Genomic DNA, 16,669 nt, shown 5'->3' with positions numbered 1-16,669 from the left:
CCCTTTGGATCGGCCATGCTCATGCGATGCCAACGTCAATGAGGAATGATACCTGGTTGATCCTGCCAGTAGTGATATTATTATCTCACAGATTAAGCCATGCATGTGTAAGTATGAACAAATTCAGACTATGAAACTGCGAAAGGCTCATTAAATCAGTTATAGTTTTTTTATGGTATCTACTACTCGGATAACCATAGTAATTCAAGAGCTAATATGTGCAACAAACCCCAACTTCTGGAAGGGATGTATTTATTATATAAAAGGTCGACGCGGGCTCTGCTCGTTGTTGCGATGATTCATGATAACTCGATGGATCGCACGACCATCGTGCCGGTAATGCATCATTCAAATTTCTGCCCTATCAACTTTCGATAGTAGGATAGTGTCCTACCATGGTGGTGACGGGTGACAGAGAATTAGGGTTCGATTCCGGAGAGGGAGCCTGAAAAATGGCTACCACATCTAAGGAAGGCAGCAGGCACACAAATTACCCAATCCTGACACGGGGAGGTAGTGACAATAAATAACAATAGCGGGCTCTATGAGTTGGGTAATTGGAATGAGTACAATCTAAACTCCTTAACGAGGATCCATTGGAGGGCAAGTCTGGTGCCAGCAGCCACGGTAATTCTAGCTCCAATAGCGTACATTTAAGTTGTTGCAGTTAAAAGGCTCGTAGTTGGACTTTGGGATGGGCTGGCCGGTCTGCCTTAGGTGTGCACCGGTCGTCTCGTCCCTTCTACCAGCGATGCGCTCCTGGCCTTAATTGGTCGGGTCGTGCCTCCGGCGTTGTTACTTGGAAGAAATTAGAGTGCTCAAAGCAAGCCTATGCTCTGTATACATTAGCATGGGATAACATTATAGGATTTTAGTCTTATTACATTGGCCTTCGAGATCGGAGTAATGATTAACTGGGACAGTAGGGGGCATTCGTATTTCATAGTCAGAGGTGAAATTCTTAGATTTATGAAAGGCGAACAAGTGCGAAAGTATTTGCCAAGGATGTTTTCATTAATCAAGAACGAATGTTGGGGGCTCGAAGATGATCAGATACCGTCCTAGTCTCAACCATAATAGATGTCGACCAGGGATCAATGGATGTTTCTTTTAGGACTCTGTCGACACCTTATGAGAAATCAAAGTTTTTGGGTTCCGGGGGGAGTATGGTCGCAAGGACGAAACTTAAAGGAATTGGCATAAGGGAACCACCAGGAGTGGAGCCTGCGGCTTAATTTGACTCAACACGGGGAAACTTACCAGGTCCAGACATTGTAAGGATTCATAGAATGAGAGCACTTTCTTGATTCTATCGGTGATGGTGCATGGCCGTTCTTAGTTGGTGGAGTGATTTGTCTGGTTAATTCCGTTAACGAACAAGACCTCAGCCTGCTAACTAGCTATACGGAGGTATCCCTTCACAGCCAGCTTCTTAGAGGGACTACGGCCTTTTAGGCCGTGGAAGTTTGAGGCAATAACAGGTCTGTGATGCCCTTAGATGTTCTGGGACACACGCGCGCAACACTGATGTATTCAACGAGTTTATAGCCTTGGCCGATAGACCCGGGTAATCTTTGAAATTTCATCGTGATGGGGATAGATCATTGCAATTGTTGGTCTTCAACGAGGAACTCCTAGTAAGCGCGAGTCATCAGCTCGCGTTGACTACGTCCCTGCCCTTTGTACACACCGCTCGTTGCTCCTACCGATTGAATGATCCAGTGAAACATTCGGATTGCGGAAATGTGGGCGGTTCGCTGCCCGCGACATCGTGAGAAGTCCATTGAACCTTATCGGTTAGAGGAAGGAGAAGTCGTAACAAGGTTTCTGTAGGTGAACCTGCGGAAGGATCATTGTCGAAACCTATGTGGTTCTCTCCTATACCCGACGCGCGTGCTCGCGTGCGTGCGTGCTGGGTGATTAACGAACCCCGGTGCGGAAAGCGCTAAGGAATACTAAATGCAAAGCTTGCCCCTCGCGCCCCATTCGTTGTGCGTTTGAGGGGGACTTGTGGTTCTTGTGAAACACAAATGACTCTCGGCAACGGATATCTCGACTCTCGCATCGATGAAGAACATAGCGAAATGCGATACTTGGTATGAATTGCAGAATCCCGTGAACCATCGAGTCTTTGAATGCAAGTTGCGCTCGAAGCTATTAGGCCGAGGGAACGTCTGCCTGGGCGTCACGCATCGCGTCGCACCCACACATCGCACTCATTATCATGGTCGCGGTGGTGTCGGGGGACGGATACTGGCCTCTCGTGTGCCTCGAGCATGCAGTTGGCCTAAATGTGAGTCCTCGACGACGGACGTCACGACAAGTGGTGGTTGAAACTCAACTCTTGTAATGTCGCGGCTCCAACTCGTCGCATGTTTGGGCTCCCCGACCCTAATCGCACTTAGGCGCTCCGACCATGACCCCAGGTCAGGCGGGACTACCCGTTGAGTTTAAGCATATCAATAAGTGGAGGAAAAGAAACTTACAAGGATTCCCCTAGTAATGACGAGCGAACCGGGAACAGCCCAGCCTTAGAATCAGGTGGCTCCGTCGTCCAAATTGTAGTCTAGAGAAGCGTCCTCAGTGGCGGACCGGGCCCAAGTCCCCCTGAAGGGGGCGCCAGAGAGGGTGAGAGCCCCATTGTGCCCGGATCCTATCACACCACGAGGCACTGTCTACGACTCGGGTTGTTTAGGAATGCAGCCCAAATCGGGCAGTGAATTCCGTCCAAAGCTTAATACAGGCGAGAGACCGATAGCGAACAAGTACTGCGAAGGAAATATGAAAAGGACTTTGAAAAGAGAGTCAAAGAGTGCTTGAAATTGTCGGGAGGGAACCGGATGGGGTCGGCGATACGCCCCGGTTGGATGTGGAAAGGTGTTGAGCCGGGGGGGGGGGGGGGGCGGCCAAAGCACGGGCTTTTGATACGCTCGTGGAACGTTGTCTCCTTAATTGTGGTAGGCAACGCGTGCCTCTGTCATGCTTCAACATCTACGCGCTCCAGACGCTGGCCTGTAGGCTCCCCATTTGACCCATCTTGAAACATGGACCAAGGAGTCTGACATGTGTGTGAGTCAACGAGCTAGTAAACCCGTAAGGCGTAAGGAAGCTAATTGGTGGGATCCCCCTAAGGGGTTCACCGCCGACTGACCTTGATCTTCTGTGAAAGGTTCGAGTGTGAGCATACCTGTCGGGACCCAAAAGATGGTGAACTATGCCTGAGCGGGGCGAAGCCAGAGGAAACTCTAGTGGAGGCCCGCAATGATACTGACGTGCAAATCATTTGTCTGACTTGGGTATAGGGGCGAAAGACTAATCTAACCGCCTAGTAGCTGGTTCCCTCCGAAGTTTCCCTTAGGAAAACTGGAGCTCGCATGCGAGTTCTATCGGGTAAAGCCAATGATTAGAGGCATTGGGGGCGCAATGCCCTCGACCTATTCTCAAACTTTAGATAGGTAGGACAGTGTGGCTGCTTTGTTGAGCCGCGCTATGGAATCAAGAGCTCCAAGTGGGCCATTTTTGGTAAGCAGAACTGGTGATGCGAGATGAACCGGAAGCCGGGTTACGGTGCCAAACTGGGCGCTAATCTAGATCCCACAAAAGGTGTTGGTAGATTAAGACAGTAGGACGGTGGTCATGGAAGTCTAAATCCGCTAAGTAGTGTGTAACAATTCACCTGCCGAATAAACTAGCCCCGAAATTGGATGGCGCTTAAGTGCGCGACCTACATCCGGCCGTCGGGGCAAGTTCCAAGCCCCGATGAGTAGGAGGGCGCGGCGGTCGCTGCAAAACCTTGGGGGTGAGCCTGGGTGGAACGGCCGTCAGTGCAGATCTTGGTGGTAGTAGCAAATATTCAAGTGGGAACTTTCAAGGCCAAAGAAGGGAAAGGTTTCATGTGAACGGCACTTGCACATGGGTTAGTCGATCCTAAGGGTCGGGAAAACCCTAACAGATAGCGCGTTTTGCGCGTACTCCGAAAGGGAATCGGGTTAAAATTCCTGAACCGGGATGTGGTGATTGACGGAAACGTTAGTAAGTCCAGAGACATCGGCGGGGGCCTCAGGAAGAGTTATCTTTTCTGTTTAACAGCCTGCCCACCCTGCACTGAGTGCCGTCCACGCCCGGTCGTACTCATAACCGTATCAGGTCTCCAAGGTGAACAACCTATGATCGATGGAATAATGTAGGAAAGGGAAGTCGGCAAAATGGATCCGTAACTTCGGGAAAAGGATTGGCTCTGAGGGCTGGGCACGGGGGTATGTCCCGAACTCGTCGGCGAGAACGGATCGCCGCTTGCCGGCTGGGGGACGAACTGGGAATGGTTCCTTTGGGTGCCTTCCCCGGGTGTCGAACAGCCAACTTAGAACTGGTACGGACAAGGGAAATCCGACTGTTTAATTAAAACAAAGCATTGCGATAGTCCCTGTGGATGTTTATGCAATGTGATTTCTGCCTAGTGCTCTGAATGTCAAAGTGAAGAAATTCAACCAAGCGCGGGTAAACGGCGGGAGTAACTATGACTCTCTTAATCTAGCCAAATGCATCGTCATCTAATTAGTGATGCGCATGAATGGATTAATGAGATTTCCACTGTCCCTATCTACTATCCAATGAAACCACAACCAAGGGAATGGGCTTGGCAGAATCAGCAGGGAAAGAAGACCCTGTTGAGCTTGACTCTAGTCTGACTTTGTGAAATGACTTGAGAGGTGTAGTATAAGTGGGAGCCGAAAGGCGAAAGTGAAATACCACTACTTTTAATGTTATTTTATTTATTCCGTGAATCAGAAGCGGGGCACTACCCCTCTTTTTGGACCCAAGGCTTGCTTGCAGGCCAATCCGGGCGAAAGACATTATCTGGTGGGGAGTTTGGCTGGGGCGGCACATCTGTTAAAAGATAACGCAGGTGTCCTAAGATGAGCTCAATGAGAATAGAAATCTCGTGTGTAACAGAAGGGTAAAAGCTCGTTTGAGTCTGATTTTCAGTACGAATACGAACCGTGAAAGTGTGGCCTAACGATTCATTAGACCTTCGAAATTTGAAGCTAGAGGTGTCAGAAAAGTTACCACAGGGATAACTGGCTTGTGGCAGCCAAGCATTTATAGCGATGTTGCTTTTTGATCCTTCGATGTCGGCTCTTCCTATCATTGTGAAGTAGAATTCACCAAGTGTTGGATTGTTCACCCACCAATAGGGAACGTGAGCTAGGTTTAGACCGTCGTGAGACAGGTTAATTTTACCCTACTGATGATAGTGCCGCAATAGTAATTCAACCTAGTACGAGAGGAACCGTTGATTCGCACAATTGGTCATCACGCTTGGTTGAAAAGCCAGTGGTGCGAAGCTACCGTGCACTGGATTATGACTGAATGCCTCTAAGTTAGAATCCGGGCTAGAAGCGACGCATGCGCCCGCTGTCTGCTTGCCGACCTGCAGTAGGGGCCTTTGGCCCCCAAGGGCACATGTCGTTGGCTAAGTCATCACGGCGGAAGAGCCGCGGTGTCCGCCTTGAAGTACAATTTCCATTAAGTGGAAGGTAGAATCCTTTGCAGACGACTTAAATACGCGATGGGATTTGTAAGTGGCAGAGTGGCCTTGCTTCCACGATCCACTGAGATTCAACCCTTTGTCGCTCTGATTCATCGCTGTCCCTCCAATCCAATCAGTTTATAACTTTTCCGAAAAGAGGTTTGCTCCTCCCTTGATGCTATACTATACTAAGTGTTGGAAAATTGAACAAGTCCTCAAGACCTTGGAACGTATACTATTTGTGTTTTAAATAGCCAATGTGACTTGACACTTAGTCATGTCGAGGGAAAGGTTAAACCAAATTTCACTACTAGAGGTTTTCGGTGTGTCGCTTGCGAGGCCGAGGCCTATGCCAAGGGCAATGTGCCAATATAATACCGCAAGTAGAGGTTTTTTAGTGTGTCGCTTGCAAGGCCGAGGCCTAAGCCAAGGGTGATGTGCTAATACAAGTTGTCAAGTAGAGGTTTTTTGAGGTATCGTGGTGCGAGGCCAAGGCACAAGACAAGAGGAATGTGCCAATTCTATGTTGCAAGTAGAGATTTTTCGGTGTGTCGCTTGAGAGGCCAAGGACTATGCCGGTGTGTCCATGACACAGGGCAGGGCATCACAAGACATGGCAGGGCGTAGCCATGTCAAGGAGCAGGACGTGTTACGACGTCACAGGACATGGCCATGGCACGTGTCAGGACGTCGCAGAACATGGCAGGACATGGCCATGGCACGGGTCCATTCGTGTCAGGACGTCGCAGGACATGGCCATGGTATGTGCCAGGATGTCGCAGGACATGGCTATGGCACATGTCAGGACATGGCAGGACATGACCATGGCACGAGTCAGGACATGGAAGGTGTTAGGGCATGACTCTTTGTCATCAGGAGTGGCACGACTGTGGCAAGGATTTGAGTGTGATGGCCTTGTCATTGTCCTATGTGCGGGCAAAACGATCATGTGGATGATGGACAAGACATTGCATTGAGGGATGTTGTGGGCAAGTATTGTCCAAGGCCTTGGGACAGGCAAGGCGCGCTAGGAAAAGTCTTGACAAAGCTGCATGGGCAATGTTAGGGCGGCATGGCATGGCATGCACGCCAAAGTCAGTGGCACGACACTTTGGGTTATGGAAGCTAAGGACGGGCTAAGCTAAAACAAGACGGAAATGCGGGATGATGGCAAAGGCTTTCAATAACTAAGGCAAAACTATGTGAAGGAAAATACAAGCAATGGCACGAGGGAAATGAAGGTTGACATGGGCAAGGCAGAAACTCGGCCAAGGTAGTGTGCGGGCGACAGCGGCATCGGGCATGTGCGGAAAAATCATGGGCAGTAGATTGCGGTCAAGGCATTTGCGCAGAGAAATGTCAAGATGAGCCAAGGCTGGGCGCAATGCCAGCCTTGGGCATGAATCAGCTGGCCAAGTGAAGATGGCACATTCAATACACATGAAAAGTAGTTGTCGGTTACCTTGTCATAAACCCTTTGTCCCATGATCTGATTATGCTTGTATCATGATCCCATTTCGTGTATATTGTGTCCTAAGTAGTTGGGGATGTCAACTACATGTTAGGAACAGATTTAAACTTAGCCCGACAAGTGGCAAAAGTTGTAGACGACAAGTGTCATGTGCTGTCAAGTCTAAGGGCTGCCTATATTCTATAAATAGGGCCTTTGTGACTTAGGCAGAAGGTGGTGGGTAATTTTGTGTGAAATTACAAGTGGGAAACAAGAGTGAAACGTGAGGGTTTCAAGTGTTTCAAAAAGGGACTAAGGCTAGGATTGGGCAGGTCTTAGTGTTGGCCAAGAACGACTTGTGTTCTTCGTCAAAAGTGGGTTGTTAGTGGACTGTGTTCATAGCAAAGTGAGGGGTCCTTTGTATATTTTCCATATTAATGTAAAGGTTGGGATTTTCCCGTATTTGCTGTTGTTCTTATTGAATTGCTGCCAAAATTTGGTTTAAGCCAAACTTGCTGAAAATTGGCTAACTGTTTGGGGAAGGCTGAGTCAAGTGCGTGACTTGACTGCCGTGCAGGTGTGACTTTGGATTGACCAAAAACACCCCTGTGACAGCAGGACATGGCCATGGGACGTGTCAGGACATTGTAGGACATGGCCATGGCACGTGTCGGGACGTCGCAGGTCATGGACATGGCACGTGTCAGGACGTCGCAGGACATGGCCATGGCACGTGTCAGGACATGTCAGGACAGCGCAGGACATGGCCATGGAACGAGTTAGGATGTGTCAGGACGTCGCAGGACACGGCCATGGCACGTGTTAGGACGTGTCAGGACGTCACAAGACATGGCCATGGCACGAGTTAGGACGTGCCAGGACGTGTCAGGATGTCGCAGGACATGGCTATGGCACGAGTCAGGACGTGTCAAGACGTCGCAGGACATGGCAGGGCGTGTCAATGGCACGGGTCAGGACATCGCAGGACATGGCAGGACATCGCAGGACATGGCAGAGCGTGGCCATGGCATGGGTAAGGACATTGTAGGGTATGGCAGGACGTGTCAGGACATCGCAGGACATGGCCATGGCACGTGTCAAGACGTTTCAGGACGGCGCAGGACGTCGTAGGGTGTGGCCATGGCACGTGTCAGGACATGGCATGGCATGGCCATGGCATGGGTCAGGGCGTGTCAGGAGTCGCAGGACATGGTAGGGCGTGGCCATGGCACGGCACATGATGTGTCAGGATGTTGCACGACATGGCATGGCGTGGTCAAGGCACGACATGGCCATGGCACGGCGCAGGACGTGTCAGGACGTCGCAAGACATGGCAGGGCGTGCCCATGGCACAACATCGCACCAAGCCAAACCACGTCGCACCACATTTAGTGCTAGCCAATGCTTAGCAAAATGCAAAGTGCAATGACGTTGGTGGTTGTTGGTGGCGGTGGTGGAAAGTCACGGTGGTTCAAGCGGTAGCGACCGACGATGATTGGTCGATGCATGGTGGTTGGCAGCAGTGGTTTCAACTCGCAATCACTTGTTGTGGTTGCGACAATGAAGGTGCCTCATGCTTATTGGCGGTTGGTCATCTATACGCTTTTATAATAATATTATGTATTTTACCTATTGTTTATCTATTTTTTATTATTTTTATGCATTTTTTGTAATTTTAAATAGTTTTTATGTCACTTTTTATAACAATATTTAATCTTTTATGTGTCATATTATTACAATATGTATTGGAATTTTTCTCCATTGTTTTTTCTATATTTATAATAATTTTCATATTTTTTAGTATTTTATTAAGTATTTTTCATTTTTTAATTAAAATATTTCAAAAAAATATTAGTTTTTGAAAAACATATCATTTACAATGTTTAAAAGTCATTTGTGAATATATTAGGTAAGTTGTACTTTGGTTTGTGCTATTTGGTGTTGTACATGTCTATTATGATTCTCTGTCCAAAATATGTCTACTCCTGAAACTTGTTTTTTTTAAGCATATATAAGGGGGTAGAGGTGTTGAAAGGCACCTCAGGTGCTTGCTGCCAGGAAGAGGCGGGCATGCATGGGGGACGCTGGCATGGGGCGTGGGCATTAGGGGCATGCATGGCTTGTCCATGCTACGTCCCCGATGTTCGCAAACCGCGCCGGCAAGTACTCGTGTGGGCTCATAGTACGCCTGGTAGTGACACCGCTCGTGGCAAACATTGGCTTTTGGCAACGAACGGCTCAGTACTTTTGGCTGTTTTTCTCAAATTCGGCTTAGTACTTTTGGCTGTTTTGGCAACGAACGGCTCAGTACCGGGTAAAAGGCTGTTTTTCTCAAATTCGGTTGGGCCAAACCGCCTTGCGTCTGTTTGTCCGCCTAGATCTCGAAAAAATACCTGAAATCAAAAACAAATCGCATCAATCCGACAACCGAGCGCAAAGTTATGCCTGTTTAAAAATTTTATTATTCGCAACTTGTTTTGTGCTCTCTAGCTACTATTTAAAAATGCACGCCTGCTACTGCCATTGTTGGAAATGCAAAATCTATATTATTCATCCTTCAAGTTTCCTACCTAATAACGTACATGTTCTTATTTCCATTCCTTAAATTTGGTCACTTCTAGTTACCACCTAGTTCTTTGATATTTCTCCATAAAGTTAACGCAGTACATGGCAGGAACTTTTATTTACATTGCGTATTGAAAAGAGGTTGCGGTATTACTGTATCATTTTCCACCAACATTCTAAAATGGGTAATAACAAATTATTATGATTCTTCAACCTCATGTTCACCTCTAATTATGTATAATATTTTTGTACTATTATATAATTGTATTTGATTTGGTGTTTTACACATACATATTATTTGTTGAGTTGAAAATGCAAAATATATGTAATCCTTGGTAACAGATACAGTGCACAAAGTGAAGAACAATAACTTTCTGACACTATTCCAATTAACCAATCTATCAACGGCAAGGCGAAGTCTGTTTATTAAGCTTAAACTTAACGGAATTTACCAACTTAGACACAATGTTTATTGCATTATTTATGTGATACGCTTAGCAGTAGCTAGCACAAGAAATCTATGCCCCAAGCCAACGAGGATGAAAAAGTAGTGGAACACTTGTGAGATTATTATCATTCTAACAGCTTACCCCTTTCCGATGGTTGATCCCATATGAGAGAACTAGATATGTGACAAAGGTGTCTGACAAAACAATAGACTCAAGATATGTGCCAAAAATTTTAAAGCATTTAATTTCAATCTTTCACGAGTGAAACCACATAGCTAGGACATCTTAATATTGGGATGAAATTATGTATTGGTTAGAAAGAATGAACATTTTTTTCTATGTGCTAAACATGTTTCTGCCATAATAACTCTCAAGCTATAATACCAGGCCACTTCATGGGAAAGTACAATACCAGGAACAAAGTGAGCTACTTATTATGAGACGATTTAGGTGGACATGAAAGTCTCACTGAGATGGGCAAACAACAAGATCTTCATGTGACGAATTTGTGATAAATCTCAAATTTCTTTTAACTTTATGAGGACACATGGCCCCTTTCAATTGACATGTACCACCGTACTTTTAGCACTGAGTCTGATCACGACCCGATCGGCTAGGCCGTCTCATCTAAGACATCAATCACAATCACAATTTTAATTATAATTTCCAGCACAACCACCACCATGTGTGCGGCATGGTGTCCCATCACGACCCGATCGGCTAGGCCATCTCACTACGATATTGTGTGGATCGACATCATCCTTTTCTATGAATCATCTCATCCCAATTAAGGGGAATAATTTTATCACATCAATCTCATCCAAAATATTTCGGGGTTAGGTTATTCCAGCCTACCCTTCCTCGGTAATAATCGATACTCCCAAAAATATTTGGATTTTCTTATAAAGGAAACAACAATACAAATGCATTTACCTCATAACCTTTCATACCGTATATAGCCACATTGACACTTTCAACAACTTTTAGCATCATTATTTTATTGGCTCTCTTTGTCATACATATGATTTCTCATTCATGGAACAATGGTCGTATTCCATATTTTCCACTTTCATTTCTTTCCGTTCATGGATCATCATCATAAATATCAACAAATAGTACATTCCGAAAATCACAACTTTAGGTTCATTAGTAATGAAGGCTTTAAACACAATGGATTTCATTCTAAGAAATAGAGTAGAAAGATTGGCAATTGAAGCACAAGTAAATCATAAACATGTAACACATCATTTATTATTGAAATATTTTCCTCAAAAAGGGCAATACACAATTTCAACTCACGAATATGTAAGAACGCAAAACACATCGAAATTACTTACAAAACATAGCATTAGCTAAAACAGCCACATATGGGCATCATTTGGGTACATAATCTTTTAGGCAATTCTATTTTCGAAGTCAATTTGGAACAATTGAATCAAAGCTCATATCATAATCTTTCTCACATCATCTCATTCCTTTGGCACCACTAGCCACAAGTATAACTTTCGTTCTTGGCACATTTGCCACACTTTATATTCCCAATTCGCTTATTTCATTTTCAAGCATCTTTATAAATTATCAACAACAATACATTTCCAATCAAGACTTTAGGTACACATATGAATAATTAAGAGTTTTAAGCATATTGTGATTTTCTCACACAATTTGGCATCATAACCTTCATTTGAAACACGACTCACAGACATCGCATTTTAATGCACATATCATTCTTGAACACATTTCCAAATGATAACATAATGCGATAGGAACATTCGAAAAATCTTTTGAATACATAATTCTTAACACTTTTCTTATTCGGGACAATCGAATTTATTGGGAACAACTCGGATCATAGAATAAGGAACTTGAGACAACCATATTTGAAACTTACGGGAATATCATGAAATTCAATTCTAAGAGAGTAGTTTAGCCAACATACCTCAATTGAGCTTCCTTAAACTCTAAAATGTTCCAGAATTCTTAGCAACTTCGATCTATTTTAGAAATATAACAAATTGAACCAAAATTAGGAAGATGATCGTTGTTCTAGCTCATTTGAGCATTATATCAAACACTAGGAGTGAATTAAGGTTTCAATGTCCGTTTATGGAGGATTCCATCATTCCACAACCCATTCTCTACCCTTTTAGCTCAACAATCTTCTTACACCCTTTGATAATACATGCATGCAAAATAAACAACTCTCTTACCCAAGAATTGTCTTGGTAATTACCATCCTTAATGAAAATTCGAAATTAATGGCTAGGGTGTAGAATCTTACCTCTAAGGATGAAGACCTAGTGAGTTTTCCTTGTTAATCTTTCAATATTTGAGCAAGAATTGAAGAACAATTTGTTGGAGAACTTTCTCCACTACGGCACTATCACACCCTCAAAATATTACATTTTTGCTCAAGAAATGGACTATCTCGTCTATTTAATGAATTACGATCGGGTTATAAAAATATGAAAATGGACCCTCCGAACTCAGGTCTGCAGTCACACAATGGACCGCACAATGGGTATGTGGGTTGCACAATGGACAATAAAACTGATGCCTAGATCTAGGCTACACTGGTCAGGTCTGCGACCATTTTGCGGTCCGCAAACCACTTTTGTGGTGCGCATAATGGTTTTGCGGTCGCCCATCTGACCGTAGAATCACATTCTTCCAGTCTATTGTAATTTGGTCATAACTTCTTGTAGGAGTGTCCAAATGATGAACGGTTTGAAGCGTTAGAAACAAGACTCAAATGTCTTTAATATGATTGGTTAATTATCACATAACTCCTTATAGCAATGAAGATATGCTCATCCAAAATTTGGTCTTGTGTGTACTCTTTTGGAACTTTAGTCTGTCATGTAATTTCCTACTCGACTTAGACTTAGGGCTATCCTTAGACCCCACATCACTTATAATATGCATCGTACACTTATTATCATGCCAAAGTTATATCCATCATATTAATAGTCCACGTCAGTGCATAAAATAATATAATTAGCACACATCAACTTTCTTAATAGCGCTTAAGTACTTTGAAATTTTTCGAGGTGTTACAATGCTTATTTATCATAAGAGGTTAAAGCACAAAGGGTGATGTCGTGCCTATACATTGATCACATAAGTATAAGAGTAAAAGTATGATGTTGTGTACTTGCATTTATCTAATACAGTGAGCATGAGAGTAAAAGCATGAAAGGTGATGTCGTGCGAGTTTATTGATTCCATAATTTTACTTGATATCTGGTAATGTGGATTTTCACGTGGTGGTTTCATTACCCATTTTCGAAAGATGTTTATTTTATGATTCTTTATTTACTCTTTCTGTCTATTGTTCCTTATACACGTCCCTACCTTGTTGTTTCATTTGACTCTTTACTTTTTATTCTATCATACATATATATAACGGTACAAGTTTATTGTAGGTGTCTTGTTTTAGCGTTGTCACCACCTCGTCGAGGTTAGGCTCAACATTTATAGAGTACATTGGGTCAGTGGTACTCATGCTACACTTCTGCACTTCTTGTCTAGATTTCGGTATTGGTCCTAGCGGTGCATAGAGGATATTTCTCTGATCTATTCGGGAGACTTGAGGTGGAGATGCATGACGTTTGCAATCCCTAAAGTCCCTTCTATATTGTTTTACTGTTTATCTTATTTCAAATAGTTGTATTTTATTTCAGACTATATTTGTAGTATAGTAGTTGCTCATGTACTTATGACCCCGAATTTTTGGGAGTAGTTTAGACCGCTTTATTTGTGGATTCATTAAATGTATTTTAGAGGATTCAATCACTAATTATTAATATTCTACTTTTAAATTGTTAAAATTGATTAATTCTTTAGCTAATGTTGGCTTGCCTAACAAGTGGATATTAGGCGCCATCACGACCCTATGGTTGGGATTTTGGGTCGTGACAATTTGGTATCGAGCACTAGCTTGCCTAGGTCGCACGAGTCATGAGAAATCTTAGTAGAGTCTTGAAGATCGATACGGAGACGTTTGTGCTTATCTTCAGGCTATAAGGCTTTTACAAAATTTCACTTCTTTCATTCTCTACCGTGTGGCTTTATTCTATCGCTAAAGTATGAAACATTCTTATCTTAATCTCTCGCAGATGGTGAGGAGACATACAACATCTGCAGCTGATTAGGAGCCAGAGCCTCAGGTTGTAGCCACTAAAAGGGGTAGGGGCCGGGGTCGAGGCAGAGGCAGAGGTAGAGTTCAAACTAGAGCACGTGCAGCAACACTTATTGCAGAGCCTCATATCAAGTAGGGGGAGGAAATCCCTCTTCTGGCCATTCCAGTTGGACAAGCTCAGATCCCAGAGGGGTTTATTACTACCCCAGTACTTCAGAATGCCTTAGTCCACGTGGTAGGCCTTATAGAGAGTGTGGCCTAGGCCGGTGTATTTCTTATGGCACCAGCCATCTCTCTGGCTAGGGGAGGAGCCATAGAAGTGCTAAATTTCACTTAAGCTAATATTCACTTCTAATCTCAAGTTTTATATGTTTCTTTAATCAATTCGCATGAGAAACATATAGACATTCATAACAACAAAAACCATATCATAATCAAATTATTTTCCATAATATCCAACCATAATATACATACAACATATATACATACATACATACATATATACATACATACATATATACATACATATCTTCCCCTTTCAAGTGCTATCTTGTAATCTTTCACTCCAACATCACAATCAACATGTAATTAACATTAAACACAACCAAAATAATGTTAAACATACCTTATGCGGTAGATAAAATTCGAACCTTAAGATTAAGCTCACCATCATCCTTATTCGAATCACAACACCATAGAGGGGTCATTCTTCACTTTTGGCTAACTTCGATGTTGAGTTATGGTGTATTTTGCTTTGGAATTTGTTTGGATCCTTAGGGAAGCTTATTGAGAGGGTTTGGAGAGTATGAGGATGGAATGAGGCTGAAAAATAAGCAAAGATCATCCCAAAATGAGATAAAAATAGGTGAAAGTCGGCCATCGAACAAGTGGGACCCATAGGGGCTGCCTAAGCAGTCTCACAAAAACGTGAGTATCTCTCTACTCTAATGTCGTATTGATGAACGATTTAATTTATTGGAAACGACACTCGTAAAATTTCAATTTGATGGGTGGATAACCCCGTAAATCCAAGTATATTGGGAGAAAAGCTCAGTGATATTATACCCAATATCAGTAAAATTTATGAATGTAACTTGTGACGACTTTCATCGACTTTTGTTCCACAACTCGCTTATTTAGAAACCGAACACATGACTATCATACAACTAAAATAACTCGTAACATAAGCATTTTATCATGTTAAGCACCCTAGTTTCACCCCAAAAGTATGGGTTACAATATTCTAAACTTGTCTATGGGTTACAATATTCTAAACTTGTCGACTTTAGATGAAACTTAGTTTCTTCAATTCCCTTAGCTTCTAAACCTTCCAAACCACTTGGTACTTGTTGTTCATGGTCTTAAGTATTTGTAACCTCCAAGGTAACATGATTAACTACTTTATATACTTTTAAAGATAATCTTATTTATGAGCTTACATCAGTTGACTTACTATGTACTTTTACATACAAAACATAGGGTGTAACAATAAGGCTTTAGGAAACTTTCCCTTTTGTTGATTTCTTATCATGTGTCTTTATCTTGGATAGAAGCCTATATATCAAATTCCTTTCTACTCATTGTATGTAATTTTTATTACTTGATATCATTTGGGCACCAACAAGTTGTGATGATGATACTGATGTAATGTAAAAACTATGCGGATGAGTTAACGTCTATTACGGACCAAGTGTTGGTGTTGCCCACGTGTTGAGGCAACATCGCTCATGGAGGCTGATGGCTTTTGGCAACAGAACGGCAAAGAATCGTGCAAGTAGCGCCGCAAGGTACCATACACATGGGGCGAAGCTTAGTAAGTTGCCTATTGCCATCGGTTGTTTTGAGTTATGTTTGTAAACCCCCTTCCCACCACACCCCACACCCCCAGTGGCGACTGATAGCTTCTGGAAATGGAACGGCTAAACATCGTACAAGTAGTGTCGTAAGGTGCTGTGCATATGGTGCGAAGCTTAGTAAGTTGCCGATTGCCATCGGTTGTTGCGGGCAACATCGGGAGTCGACATCGCTCGTAGCAGCTGATAACTTTTGGCAACAAAACGGAAAAACGTCATGCAAGTAGCACCGCAAGGTGCCATGTGCATGGGGCGAAGCTTAGTAAGTTGCCCATTACCATCATTTGTTGTGGGTTGTGTCTAGAACCGCTCGTGGCGGCTGATGGCTTTTGGCAATGGAATGGCAAAGCATCGTGCAAGTAGCACCGCAAGGTGCCATGTGCATGGGGCGAAGCTTAGTAAGTTGCCGATTGCCATCGGTTGTTGCAGGCAACATCGGGAGGCGACATTCCTCGTGGCAGCTGATGGCTTTTGGCAATAGAACGACAAAGCGTCGTGCAAGTAGCGCCGCAAGGTCCTGTGCGCATGGGGCGAAGCTTAGTAAGTTGCCGATTGCCATGGGTTGTTATGGGTTGTGTCAGGAACTGCTCGTGGTGGCTGATGGCTTTTGGCAATAGAACGGCAAAGCGTCGTGCAATTAGCACTGCAAGGTGTCGTGCGCATGGGGCGAAGCTTTGTAA

General features: G+C 43.9%; 2 non-coding genes across 2 annotated transcripts; both read left to right on the top strand.

Moving 5' to 3' along the window:
- Positions 1-2,032: 2,032 nt before the first annotated feature.
- Positions 2,033-2,188, top strand: LOC138874229 (5.8S ribosomal RNA). The gene has a single exon (XR_011401273.1). It is a non-coding gene; the product is annotated as a 5.8S ribosomal RNA (ribosomal RNA).
- A 229-nt stretch (positions 2,189-2,417) lies between these two features.
- LOC138874295 (28S ribosomal RNA) lies at positions 2,418-5,644 on the top strand. Its single transcript, XR_011401335.1, has one exon. It is a non-coding gene; the product is annotated as a 28S ribosomal RNA (ribosomal RNA).
- Positions 5,645-16,669: the final 11,025 nt, after the last annotated feature.

Source organism: Nicotiana sylvestris, chromosome 7 (genome assembly GCF_000393655.2).
Source record: "Nicotiana sylvestris chromosome 7, ASM39365v2, whole genome shotgun sequence".
Taxonomy (NCBI): Eukaryota; Viridiplantae; Streptophyta; class Magnoliopsida; order Solanales; family Solanaceae; genus Nicotiana; species Nicotiana sylvestris.
The sequence above is the reverse complement of the archived record's forward strand: the minus strand, read 5'-3'. Positions and strand labels throughout refer to the sequence as shown.